Source organism: Ahaetulla prasina, chromosome 7, assembly GCF_028640845.1.
Source record: "Ahaetulla prasina isolate Xishuangbanna chromosome 7, ASM2864084v1, whole genome shotgun sequence".
Taxonomy (NCBI): Eukaryota; Metazoa; Chordata; class Lepidosauria; order Squamata; family Colubridae; genus Ahaetulla; species Ahaetulla prasina.
The window spans coordinates 11,855,877-11,869,925 of NC_080545.1; the positions used below are offsets into that span (position 1 = coordinate 11,855,877).

At 43.1% G+C, this 14,049-nt stretch overlaps 1 long non-coding RNA gene across 1 annotated transcript; it reads right to left on the reverse strand.

Moving 5' to 3' along the window:
- Positions 1 to 1,712: 1,712 nt before the first annotated feature.
- On the reverse strand, positions 1,713 to 7,987 carry LOC131202186 (uncharacterized). The gene is made up of 3 exons (XR_009156089.1): positions 7,853 to 7,987; positions 4,682 to 4,884; positions 1,713 to 3,417 (listed from the first exon to the last, which is right to left on the reverse strand). It is a non-coding gene; the product is annotated as an uncharacterized LOC131202186 (long non-coding RNA).
- Positions 7,988 to 14,049: the final 6,062 nt, after the last annotated feature.

Here is a 14,049-nt window from a genome sequence, read left to right on the forward strand (position 1 = left end):
AGTTACAATGGCACCGAAAAAAGTGACTTATGACCATTTTTCACACTTACAACCATTTTTCGCACTTACGACCATTTTTCACACTTACGACCATTGCAGCATGCCCCTAGTCACGTGATCAAAATTCAGATGCTCAGTTCATGTTTATGACGGTTGCAGTGGGGATCGTATGATCCTCTTTTGCAAACTTCTGACAAGCGAAGTCAATGGGGAAGCCAGATTCGTCAAGTAACCGTGTTCCTAACTTAGCACCTGCAGTGATTCGCTTAACAACTGTGGCAAGGAAAGTCGTAAAACGGGGCAAAACTCACTTAACAAATTTATTTATTTTTTATTTATTTATTTTTGTCACACAGTATATATAAGCATAAGCATGAAATAATTATACAATATATAAGCATATATATGAGTATGAGTATGTAATAACTATATTAATTGGATATAACGAAGGAAAACAATAGGACAGGAATGGTAGGCATGTTGACATTTTAGACTCAATTGGTCATAAGTCGAGAACGACTTGTTTATCAATCTTGGTGACTTTTTTTTTAATAAAAAAGTTTTATTTTTACATTCATGATCAACAACTCATCCAGTGTACAGTCTTATACAATTAGTCGGGCTTGCCCAGTCACCACTCCCTCCTTTTAACTCTCTTCCCTCGTCTACCTTCTTCTACTTTCCAGACCTTCCTCCCCTTCTCTTATCTACATCCTCTCCTCCCTCTACCCTACACCTTCCTTCTCCCTCTTCTACCCCTCTTCTCCTCTTTCCTACCTCCTACTCTCTCCTCTTTTCTCCCTCCCCACCATTCTAAAATGGTAGTTGGGCAGACCCGACCCTACATTAATTATGCGCTCCATGGCATAGGGCCGGGTTACTTACAGGACCGTCTGCTGCTACCGAATACCTCCCACCGACCCGTGCACTCTCACAGAGAGGGACTCCTCAGGGTGCCGGCGGCCAGACAGTGCCGGCTGGCGACACCCAGGGGAAGGGCCTTCTCTGTGGGGGCCCCCACCCTTTGGAACGAGCTTCCCCCAGGACTTCGCCAACTTCCCGACCTCCGAACCTTTCGCCGCGAGCTTAAGACACATCTATTTATTTGCGCAGGACTGGACTAGATTTTAAATTCAAATTGGTTTTAATGGGGATTTTATTATTTTTATTACTATTTTAATTATTCGGCCAGTTATAAGTTTTTTAATGGATGTTTTAATGGTATTTATATGTATGTTTTTATTTGGTTGTGAACCGCCCTGAGTCCCTAGGGAGATAGGGCGGTATAAAAATATGAACAAATAAATAAATAAATAAATAAATAAATAAATAAATAAATAAATAAATAAATAAATAAATAAATAAATAAATAAATATTTATACATCTTCTATAATCCCTGTACATTAACCATCACTCCATCCTCTACCCTCAACCCCCCAATTCCCTCCCTTACCCCCACCCCCACCCTGACATGTGGACTTCAACTCCCAGAATTCTCCAGCCTGCCTTGGTGACTAGGGAATTCTGGGAGTTGAAGTCCATTTAATAGAATAGAATAGAATTTTTTTATTGGCCAAGCATGATTGGACACACAAGGCATTTGTCTTCGGTGCATACGCTCTCAGCATACATAAAAGAAAAGATACCTTCATCAAGAATTCTAAGGTACAACACTTAATGATAGTCATAGGGTACAAATAAGCAATCAGGAAACAATATCAATATAAATTGTAAGGATTCAAGCAACAAAGTTACAGTCATACAGTTATAAGTGGAAGGAGATGGGTGATGGGAATGATGAGAAGATTAATAGTAGTGCAGACTTAGTAAATAATTTGACAGTGTTGAGGGAATTATTTGTTTAGCAGAGTGAACTTTAAAGAGAACCTTCCTTTCCAATCAGCCTTCAGCCTCCATTTTGTCTTTCTCCTTTCCCCCAGTTTGGAACTGAACCAGATGGATTTTTTTTCTTTCCAGCAAGATACAAGTACAGAAATAAAGAATTAATTCAGGAGGTTATAGTAGGAAGGTTACCCCTAAGCATATGATAATTTATCAGCACAGAACTGAATCTCGGTGAGATATCTCTGTTCCTTCCTTGCAGCCAGCGGGCCATCCTCTGTGGGAAGCAAGCAACACTCAGAAGTGATGGTAATTATTTCAAATTCCGACTGTGGTAAAATTGCATGATGCAACAGTGTGGTAAAAAGTCATCAGAAAGAGGACGAAGAACAGAAGGGAAAAGCAGTTAAGAGGAAACGCATTGCTTTTGTCAAAGAATCTGGCAGGCGCAGGAAATCAGGAGCCAGGATAGAGTTCAAAAGGACAGCGGGTTTATTTAGGGTGGCGTAACAATTCCAAATATGGGACGCGGTGGCTCAGCGGTTAAGACGCTGAGCTTGTCAATCGAAAGGTCGGCAGTTCAGCCGTTCGAATCCCTCATGCCGCGTAACGGGGTGAGCTCCCGTTACTTGTCCCAGCTTCTGCCAACCTAGCAGTTCGAAAGCACATAAAAAAAATGCAAGTAGAAAAATAGGGACCACCTTTGGTGGGAACGTAGCAGCATTCTGTGCGCCTTTGGCGTGGAGTCATGCCGGCCACATGACCACGGAGACGTCTTCAGACAGTGCTGGCTCTTCGGCTTTGAAACGGTGATGGCCAGGATGGGGATGGTCAGCATGACGTCAGTCGTGTCAGGGAACGCCTGTGGTGGCCCGAGGGCTCTGCCAGCAAAAACAAGCTCCCAGGCTCCATTTTCGGCTGTGATGGCCTCCTGCAACCCTCTGCCAGTGAAAACAGAGCTGGGGAGGGGGGTGCGACGGCCTCCTCCAACCCTCTGCCGGCAACCCTCTGCATGCGGCTCAGGAGGGCCGCATGCAGCCCTCGCGAGCTCTGTTTTTGCTGGCAGAGGCACCGCAGGCTGGTCCTTCACTGTTTCCAGGCCAGTTCCAGTCCCCGGGGCCTTGAGTTTGACACCCCTACCCTGCACCATTTCAGACAAATGGCTTTGCAAATTCATTTTATAGGCAACTTGCGTATAAAATTGCCGAGAGATGAACTCTACCAAACGGTTGACTCAACAACACCGCATTCCATGGTTTGGCCTTCAAGTTTTTAATGGTTTGGGGGAATGATATGGTGGTGTTTTTTGTTTTGTTTTTTTAATTTGCAAAAGACCCATTACGGAATGGGATTGCTAATTCTTTGGAAAACCAAGATAAAACCCAGAACGGTTTTGAATTAATTAGAACAATGGACTGCAAACAACAGAATGAAATCGTAACACACATTACACAGGCATATATGGTAAATTTACCTCAGACCAAAGGGGAATCTTGGAGCTGTCATAGTCAGATTGTGAGTCAGTGTACAATGTGGCTTCAAAAATAAATACTGGATTGCATGAATAGGATTATCTATTTTGAAACACGAGAAAGAAGAGTGTCATAATTTGTGCTGGTTGCGACAGGAAAATTTTTAAGTAAAGGAACGTTTTCAGAGAAGAAATACGATATATTAGGGCACCGATGTAGCAGTCTTTGTCTTAATCGCTGTAATAATGTTATTAAATTGTTTATAGCAGAAATAAAAACTTAAAACTATTGGGAAGAAAGAAAGAAGAAAAAGAGAAATAGAGGTGCAGAAATATATAAAGAAAAAAGAAAAAAATATACAAAGAATTAATTTTTGACTTCTTCTAAGGATATAAGAAATACCAACATTCAACTCTTAGTTCAAAAATATGATATGATGTCTATTTTCCACAAAAAAAAAGAATATTTTTTAAAAATGTTAACGATCATAAAATCCATGTCGTAATATGATTTTTTAAAATCTCCTCCAGGAGATTAAAGAGATGCATATTGTGTTGAATTACATTCCAAAAATGAGGAATTCAACTATTCTGAGAGAGGCTTTAGCAATATTGGGAGTAGGAAATTGCCGAAGGAATTATATTGGAGAAATTGGAATTTACTTTCCCTGATAGCAAAAATTGGATTCAGGATATGTATTATTTATACATTTTGGAAAAGGCAATCCTTTCTGCTAATCATAAAACAATGCAATATGCTTCCTTCTCGTACAAATTTCGTGATATTTTACTTCAACAAAGTCCTTTTCTCCTTTAGTCTATAGCTATGGTTATACATAGGGGGACGCGGTGGCTCAGTGGCTAAAACGCTGAGCTTGTCGATCAAAAGATAGGCAGTTCAGCGGTTCGAATCCCTAGTGCCGCGTAACGGGGTGAGCTCCCATTACTTGTCCCAGCTTCTGCCAACCTAGCAGTTTCGAAAGCATGTAAAAATGCAAGTAGAAAAATAGGGACCACCTTTGGTGGGAAGATAACAATGTTCCGTGTGCCTTTAGCATTGAGTCATGCCGGCCACATGACCACGGAGACGTCTTCGGATAGCGCTGGCTCTTCAGCTTCGAAGCAGAGATGAGCACTGCCCCCTAGAGTTAAAAACGACTAGCACATATGTGCGAGGGGAATCTTTACCTTTATGGTTATACATGTCATACTAGGCATAGTGTAATTATACTCATATAGTTAGGTAAATAAATATTTAAAATTTGTGTTGGAGGGGAATCTCCTGCAGAAAGTTCACAAAAGGCTTGCAATTATAGATACAATTCTTCAGTGAATTTTCTCTGACAAAGACCATTCATTCATTTAACCTGAGTTGGCAGTTCTGTCGCCTTGATTAACCATTCCTCTGTTGTAGATTTCTCAGAGTTTCTCCAGCACTGTTGATATAAAAGCTGGGCTGCTGTTATCTACAAATGCGGAAGGTAACGCACCAGGTTTTTCTTCGGAGCAGCTACAGATAGTCCTCGACATACAACAGTTCATTTAGTGACCACTTGAAGTTACAGCATCCCTGGAAAAAAAATGATTGTTTTTCACATGGCCCATTGCATGCGATCAAAATTTGCTGGGCAAATGGTTCATATTTATGACGGTTCAAGCCTCCTGAGGTCATGTGCTCAGTTTCAGCCACCTTCTAATCAGCAAAGTCAACAAGGAATCCAGATTCACTTAACAAACCGTGTTACTAACTTATCAACTGTGATGATTCACTTAACAACTGTGGCAAGAAAGTTTGTAAAATGGGGGTCAAACTCAGTGAACAAATGCCTCACTTAACAGCAGGAATTTTGGCCTCAATTGTGGTCTTAAGCAGGGCTGGGCTGCTGAGGGTTCGCAGGGGTTCGGGAGAACCTCTAGCTAAGATTCTATGGGGTTCGGAGAATCCCCAAATCCCACGCGTGGCTGGCCCTGCCCTGCCCACCTCTCCCCTTCCCTCCCAGGAGTCCCCATGCGACCCGTTTTGGATGCAGGTAAATGCAGGGTGCGCTCGGTGACTCAGAGAGGGTGAAAAACGGGCCTATCAGAAGTTCGGGAAGGGCCTCCAGAGGAGCCTGGGGAGGCCATTTTCGCCCTCCCGGAGGCTCAAGAAAAGCCTCCGGAGCCCGGGGAGGGCAAAAACGCTCCCCCTGCCATGGTGCAGGAGGCCGACTAGGCCATGCCCACCATGGCCACGCCCACCTAGCAACCAGGCAGAGAACCCCTTGCTAAAAATTTTGAAGCCCACCCCTGGTCATAAGTCAAGGACCACCTGTACTATGCAGAAAAGGAGAATGTGGGGGGTGGAGGGTTGAGGGGGAAAGGGGGAAGTGAGATGCAACACTGAATTGCCTGGGCAGGGGGTTGGACTAGAAGGCCTCCAAGGTCCCTTCCAACTCTGTTGTTATGTTAAGTATGAACCCAGCCCTTGGGGTTAGCTTATGGATCAGTACCTGTTGTGCAAACTGCGTAATCACACAGCAAGCCGAGTTAATTGAACCGTACCGCAAGCAGAGATAAGCAAGTGTTTTTGAGGCTGTGTTGCAATTACAAGAAGAAGCCGTATTTTAGCCAAAGTCTGTACCCAAACTGTGCCTCCCACAATGTCCTCTTATTATAGGAATGACAACAACACCAATTATTTCAGACTCATCCCCCTTTCCTAACTCAGAAATAGTTTGGTTTGTTTACAGCTTTCATGTCACAAGTTCTTAGCTTTGCCTCCGATCTTGAGGAGATCAAAAAAAGGATTATTATTCTACTCCCCGACGCCAGAGATGGGGAAGGGTGGCCTCTTTATGACTTGTGGACTTCAACTCCCAGAATTCCACGAGCCAGCACGGCTGGCTCAGGAATTGTGGGAACTAAAAAGTCCAGAGCCATGCTGGCTCAAGGAATTGTGGGAGTTGAAGTCCACAGCCATGCTGGCTCAAGGAATTGTGGGAGTTGAAGTCCACAGCCATGCTGGCTCAAGGAATTGTGGGAGTTGAAGCCCACAGCCATGCTGGCTCAAGGAATTGTGGGAGTTGAAGTCCACAGCCATGCTGGCTCATGGAATTGTGGGAGTTGAAGTCCATAGCCATGCTGGCTCAAGGAATTGTGGGAGTTGAAGTCCACCAGTCGTAAAAGGGCTATTGTTCCCCACCCCTGCCTTAAACCATCAAACCAACCCAAATACAGGTAGCCCTTGACTTACAACCATTCATTTAGTGACCAAAGTTACAAATAGCATTGAAAAATGACTTATGACCTGTTTTCACACTTACGGCCGTTGCTGCATTCCCATGATTTGTCATTTCTAACTCTGACAGTTAGAACAATTAATCCGTGGAACAACTTGCCTGCAGAAGTTGTAAATGCTCCAACACTGGAAATTTTTAAGAAAATGTTGGATAGCCATTTGTCTGAAGTGGTGTAGGGCTTCCTGCCTGGGCAGGGGGTTGGACTAGAAGACCTCCAAGGTCCCTTCCAACTCTGATATTATTATGATGATGATGATGATCATGTGGTCAAAATTTGGAAGGATGGCAACTGGCATGTATTAATGAGGGTTGTTTGGGGGTCATGTGATCCTTTTTTGTGACCTTCTAACAAACAATGGGGAAACCAGATTCACTTAACAACTGGGTCACTAACAACTGCAGTGATACACTTAACAACTGTGGCAAGAAAGGTGATAAAACGGGGCAAAACTCACTTTTGACAACTGTCTTGTTTAGCAACAAAAATTTGAGGCTCAATTGTCATAAGTCGAGGACTAACTGTACTACTAAGAATAAGTTCCACATACACTCCTGGTCATACGGGGTGAAATCTAAAAATTTTCCCTACCGGTTCTAACCCTAACCCTAACCCCAACAGGAAGCAGTTGTTGGAGCTAAACAGCCACCACGAGAAAGAGCTGGCAAAGCAGCTCAGTTCAAATTGGATCCGACCAAGAAGGAGGCTCAGTAGAAGAACCTCACTGAGGACTAGGAGCATAGGCTTCCCAAGCCGAGGGAAGATCTGCGGGAGTGCAAGGCCAGGTACAGGCGCCTGGGGGCTCAGTGGGCTGAGATGATCAGCCAGTTCCAGGCCATGATGCAGTCCCACTGCAACGAGGCCCTCAGGCTCTTCGCCACCAGCAGCACTTCCCTCCAGCCTCTGCCCAAAGCCCCGCACCAGGAGGCTGAAGCAGACCCCAAGCTGAAATTTCTGTCCCCCTCCGACCCACACAAAAAGACCCCGAAGGGGGAGACTCTCTGCAGCAACACAAAGGTTCATTGCACGTATCCGATCCAGGGGCCGTAGTTTGAGGACCCTTGATTTAGTGCAATATAAGAAATGCAAGTAATTTTTCTGCGGACTACCAAAATTTTCTCACGGACCACCAGTGTTTCCACAGACCACCAGTTGGTGACCGCTGGATTAGAAGACCTCCCAAGGTCCCTTCCAATTCTTCTTCTCCTATCTCTGAAGTTGTAATTCCTCAAAGGCACAAGAGGTGGCGGGATTTAGCTAACCTTGGCTGAGCTCAGACCAAATTGAAAAATTAGCAGTCCTAAAGGAAACCAGTACGGAGAAGCCAGGATGAGTCCCATAACGGTTGTCAAGAAAACGACTTCTGTGCATTTTTCTTCCAGCTGGACTCGAGACTTCGATTGTGAGGTCCTGAGAGAGAAACACATCCTTTTAGAGAACAATAAGTCAAAACATCCCTACCTACACAAGGTTGGACAGCGTTTTTTTCTTCCATGCCCTGGAGCCAAACAGCAAAGCTTTTCATTTGCAGCTGAAGCTTTCCAAGCCAACATAATCTCTTAGACCTTTTATATGGGCAACTGCTCTTCTGCGTTGCACAAGTGCCGGGAACCAGTTTTCATCCCTGATAAATCCAATTTAAAAACTGGTTGCTTGGTAAATTACAGGGTGCGAGCTTCATCGCCTCCCTTTTCCGTGTGAAATCTTGGATAAAACATGGAGGCTGCAGTTCCTTGCATATCCGGAGCAAAGCCATGTTCACAGAAGGCAGCGCGGTTTCCTTTTGCATTGTTTTGCATGCGTTGCTGTATGGATGCACTAAAAATGAATTTTCCTTAGCATGTCCAGGAAATGATCCGGTGAGGCTTTTGACAAATCACTTTCAAAGTGCAGCTGCGTGTATCTGTACAAGTGCGTATAATGCATGTATATGTGTGTATGTATGTGTATACACACACAGACATGTATATATGTACATGTCTGTATGTAATACATATGTACACAGTATATATCAATGGTGGGATTCAGCCGGTTCTGTCCAGATCGCGCGAACCGGAAGTGGCGACTGCGTGAGGCTCCGCCCACCCACCCCGATGTAATGCACGACTACTGCGCATGTGCAGAATACCGTGCACATGCACAGCAGTGGCACGATCACTGACATTTGTGAAACATTAGGGAAGATAAGTGAATCCCACTTGTGTATGTGTATACACACACACACACATATATACATTTTGTGTCTGTGTGTGTGTGTATATATATATATATATATATATATATATATATATATATATATATATATATATATATATACGTATACAGTATATGTATGTACATTGTATATATTTATATATGCACTATGTGTATGTATATATGTAGATGTGTGTATATGTATACAAAGAGAGTACAAGTATGTATGTGTATATATGTGTGTGTGTGTGTGTGTTTTCTGAAGTTTTCGCAGGTGTTTATATGTAGGTCTTTGGTTGTTCGGGTTTTCTCCCGCGTAAAATTGGAAGTATTTTGGCGACGTTTGACAAAGTCTCATTAAATCATCTTCAGGCTTCAGTGCTTCTAAGAGCAATGGTTGCTCCTAGAAGCACGAAGCTGAAGATGACGAATGAGACTTTGTTGAAACGTCGCCAAGACACTTCCAATTTTACACGGAGAAAACCCGAACAACCAAAGACCTACATATATATATATATATGTATATGTGTGTGTGTGTGTGTGTGTGTGTGTGTGTGTGTATATATATATATATATAGGTCTTTGGTTGTTCGGGTTTTCTCCCATGTAAAATTGGAAGTGTCTTGGCGACGTTTCGACGAAGTCTCATTCGTCATCTTCAGGCTTCAGCTTCGTGCTTCTAAGAGCAATGGTTGCTCCTAGAAGCACCAAGCTGAAGCCTGAAGATGACGAATGAGACTTTGTTGAAACGTCGCCAAGACACTTCCAATTTTACGCGGGAGAAAACCCGAATAACCAAAGACCTATATATATATATATGTATATGTATGTATGTATGTGTGTGTGTGTGTGTATATATATATATATATATATAGGTCTTTGGTTGTTCGGGTTTTCTCCCGTGTAAAATTGGAAATGTCTTGGCGACGTTTCGACGAAGTCTCATTCGTCATCTTCAGGCTTCAACCGTGCTTCTGGGAGCAATGTGTGATCGCAGCTGTTTCTTCCTTTTAACTGCTAGTGGGGTTTGAACTGATTGGGTGGGAGCTTGGCTGTGCTCTGATTGGATGGGGTTTTCTGTGCTCTGATTGGCTGGGGTGTGTCCTGTGTTGGTGGGGCTTGGTTGTGCTCAGTCTAGTCTGTGCTGCAGGGGATTTGAGCTGGTGAGCTGCATAGCTGTTGTTTGGCTTTGTGGTGCTACATCTTCATAGTGGGTGTCAGTCTGCTGCATGAATGGATTGGAGGGTTTGAAATGGCTAATGTTGCAGCTGCGGTCTGGCTTCTGGTCCAAGGACCAGAAGCCAGACCGCAGCTGCAACATTAGCCATTTCAATCCCTGCAGCACAGACTAGACTGAGCACAACCAAGCCCCACCAACACAGGACACACCCCAGCCAATCAGAGCACAGAAAACCCCATCCAATCAGAGCACAGCCAAGCTCCCACCCAATCAGTTCAAACCCCACTAGCAGTTAAAAGGAAGAAACAGCTGCGATCACACATTGCTCCCAGAAGCACGAAGCTGAAGCCTGAAGATGACGAATGAGACTTCGAAACGTCGCCAAGACACTTCCAATTTTACATGGGAGAAAACCGAACAACCAAAGACCTATATACAAACACCGTGAAAACCTCAGAAAATATATATATATATATATATATATATATATATATATATATATATATATATATATATATATATATATATATATATAAATATATATATATATACACACACACACATATATATACACACACACACACACACACACACACACACACACACACTATTTCCCCCTGATGATAAGCCCAATCAGGCTTTTGAATGCATGCACTAAAACACCCCCCCACCTGAAAATAAGCCCTCCCCAAAAATATTTAAACACATGGGTAGCTGGTCCCCACCATTTCCTCTGGTTTCCTCCACACACCCCAAAATAATAAGACCTCCCCGAAAATAAGGCCAATTGCTTATTTCGGGGATCAAAAAATATAAGATAGGGTCTTATTTTTGGGGAAACACATATCCACACACACACACACACATATCCACACACACACACACATAAGCAATTAGAATTTTTCAATGTAGCAAACCATTCAAAGCAAGGAAAAAAATAGAAAATACGAAATATAGAAAGAAGAATAATATTTTTAGAAAGAAGAAAAATACAATTATGCTGTGTCCTTTCCACCAATTGATTAGCATCCTAATTCCCCCCCCCAACTTCTTTATCCTGGAAATAAGAACTGATTTCCCATTCTGCTGGCTTCCGAAGCGGACATGGAAATTAGGAAGAATTAGTGTTCGGATGTTCCTTTTAAGATGGGATCTTCCCCAGGCAAGTGTCTCTCAACCTTAGCTTAGCAACCTTGAATTTCAAGGCTAAGCAGGCTACCAGCCAAGTATGGTAGCAGCATGCTGGCGAGGGAATTCTGGGAGTTGAAGTCCACATCTCTTAAGGTTGCTAAGTTTGAGAAAGCTATCCTGAGGCTAAGCCTTAACTTGGAGGAAGTCCTAGCCTTCTTACAGGTGTTTCTTTTTTAAAAAAAATCCCTCTAGTTAAAACAAAGATCTATTGCCATCAGCCCTCTAGCCAAAGCCTATTTAAAGAGGCTCTACTTTTGATTGGCGGCCGTTGGAAAGAGGTGGGATATGAGGAACAGCCATTCTTATGACGATCCCAAAGGAAGGTCTTAAGACACTTCTCATCAGGTCTGTTGGCCCATGTTGATGTCTCTCATTGCTCAACTTTGGAAAGAGAATTTAAAAGTTTGGGGTTTTGTGGGAGTAATTTATTTATTTATTTATTTATTTACATTTATACCCCGCCCTTCTCCGAAGACTCAGGGCGGCTTACACTATGTTAAGCAATAGTCTTCATCCTATTTGTATATTATATACAAAGTCAACTTATTGCCCCCAACAATCTGGGTCCTCATTTTACCTACCTTATAAAGGATGAAAGGCTGAGTCAACCTTGGGCCTGGTGGGACTTGAACCTGCAATAATTGTAACAGGTTGGGCTGTTTTATCAGCTCTTGATTTTTGTCTTGAGGTTTTTTAAACTTTACTTTGCAACCCTACAACTTCAAATTCTTTTTGGGAAAACTGGAAGGTTCAACTATATATTAAGCTAAGTTGGATCCTCTGAGCTGGCAAGAGAGGGGGAAAAAATTGTGAGCTTTTGATTAGACAGCTGTGGCTGCACACACTGCATGGAACTGCAAATCAAAGAACCACATTTTAACCAAGTATCTTGGGCATGTTCTAACAGGGTGATTTGTGGCTTGGTCTCTTTAAGTACCAGCACACTTGACTTAAATGAATAAGCCATTGTTTTGATAAACATGGGTTTGTAGGTTTTCCAACACAGGCAGATGTCTTTAGATGTTGCTTGGCTATTGGGGCAGGTCTGAACTCTCTCTTGATATTTTCTGTGTTCATTTAGCTGTTTGAGAAATATGGCAAGAATTCTGTTCCGTGTAAGAAATATATTTTGGTTTCTCTTATGCAGCCTAGGGAAGGAGCTGTTTAATTCTTGTATTTTAAAAACCAAGATATTTTGTTCACTCAACGCACTGGGTTTCAATTTACAAAATAAACCTCGATGGATGTGTTCCCACAGAGTGTTGATATTACTTCCCATGTTGTTGTGTTTTGATACACTGCCTGGATTGCATCTTACAATTACTTTGTAGCTGTTTTGGTAGTTTATTTGGTCTAATGTAATCTACTTTGTCTTTTTTTTATTTTTGTGAAAAGTCTGTGCCCGGAATGTAAATAAAAGGAATAATTTGGATCTCGTCCAGAAATGGAAGCAAATTGCATCGGCAACGTTGTGTGTGCTCACAAAGGAGACTCCATAACCCAGGGTCCTCAACCTTGCCCGCTTTAAGAAGGTGGGAGGAGTGGACTTCAATTCCCAAAATTCCCAAGCAAAGCTGGCTGAGGAACTCTGGGAGTTGAAGTCCACAAGTCTTAAAAGAGCCAAGTTCGCAAACCCCTGGGCTAGGGAATTCTGGGAATTGAAGTCCATCCATCTTAAAGTGACCAAGTTTGAGAAACTCTGCTCCATTGAAAAGGAGGAAATTACCTGTTTAAATTAGACCAGGGTTTGTACAGGTTTTTTGTTTCTGTTTGCAAGGCAAATGAGCTGGAAGAGCTTTCAGGTGTGAATTTCTCCAACTCCAACCCTGAATAAGTGTTGTTTCTCCAGTCTTGGGTCCAGTTACACCTCTTGCGAAGGTTCTAGCTTTGAAGGGACTTCCAGGTAGTGCTTGAAACCAGGTAATGCTTCTTATTGCAAAAGCAGTTAAAGGTACGGCCCTGTTGATGCTTAGCTATTGCTTATTGTCTAGTTTAATGAAAAGAAAGACTAGGGGAGACATGATAGCAGTCTTCCAATATCTCAGGGGCTGCCCCAAAGAAGAGGGAGTCAAACTATTTTCCAAAGCACCTGAGGTCAGGACAAGAAGCAATGGGTGGAAACTAATCAAGGAGAGAAGCAACTTAGAACTAAAGAGAAATTTCCTGACCGTTAGAACAATCAATCAGTGGAACAATTTGCCTGCAGAAGTTGTGAATGCTCCAACACTGGAAATTTTTAAGAAAATGTTGGATAGCCATTTGTCTGAAATGGTGTAGGGTTTCCTGCCTGGGCAGAGGGTTGGACTAGAAGACCTCCAAGGTCCCTTCCAATTCTGTTATTATGTTATATGTTATGCTTAGTTGAAGCAGAAACCTACCGCCCTTCCTTGAAAACCTACCAAATTCATCATCTTCATTTAATGACACCCCGCCCCCCCATAATCCCCTTGCATGGTGGAGTCTGGTCAACTGACTGGAGCTGAGTGTTTACTAGCCCGATGCCCTTCCTGTCGCCAATGCGGAGTTTTATTCAGCAGATATATTCTCAATGTGCCCAGAGAAAAAAATATCTACCTCTACCTAGGATTGAACTCATAGCCTCCTGACTGTGAGGCGAGAGCTCCACCTCTAGGCCACCACACCACTCAAAAAACCTACCAGATTGGCTGCAGGAAATCCATCCTGATTTCTCCTTGGGTTTGGATGAGTTCAGTAGTGGTTTTCATTTACCTTCACTACTGGTTCGGAACTGTGCATGTGCGCGTGCTCGTTTCACTCACCCACAGCACTTCTGCACATGCGCAATAACCTTCTGCACATGCGCAGCGCGTCCGTGATGATGTCCAGATGGGTGGCCGGAGCCTCCTGCTGCAGCTGCTACCGGTTCGCCTGAAC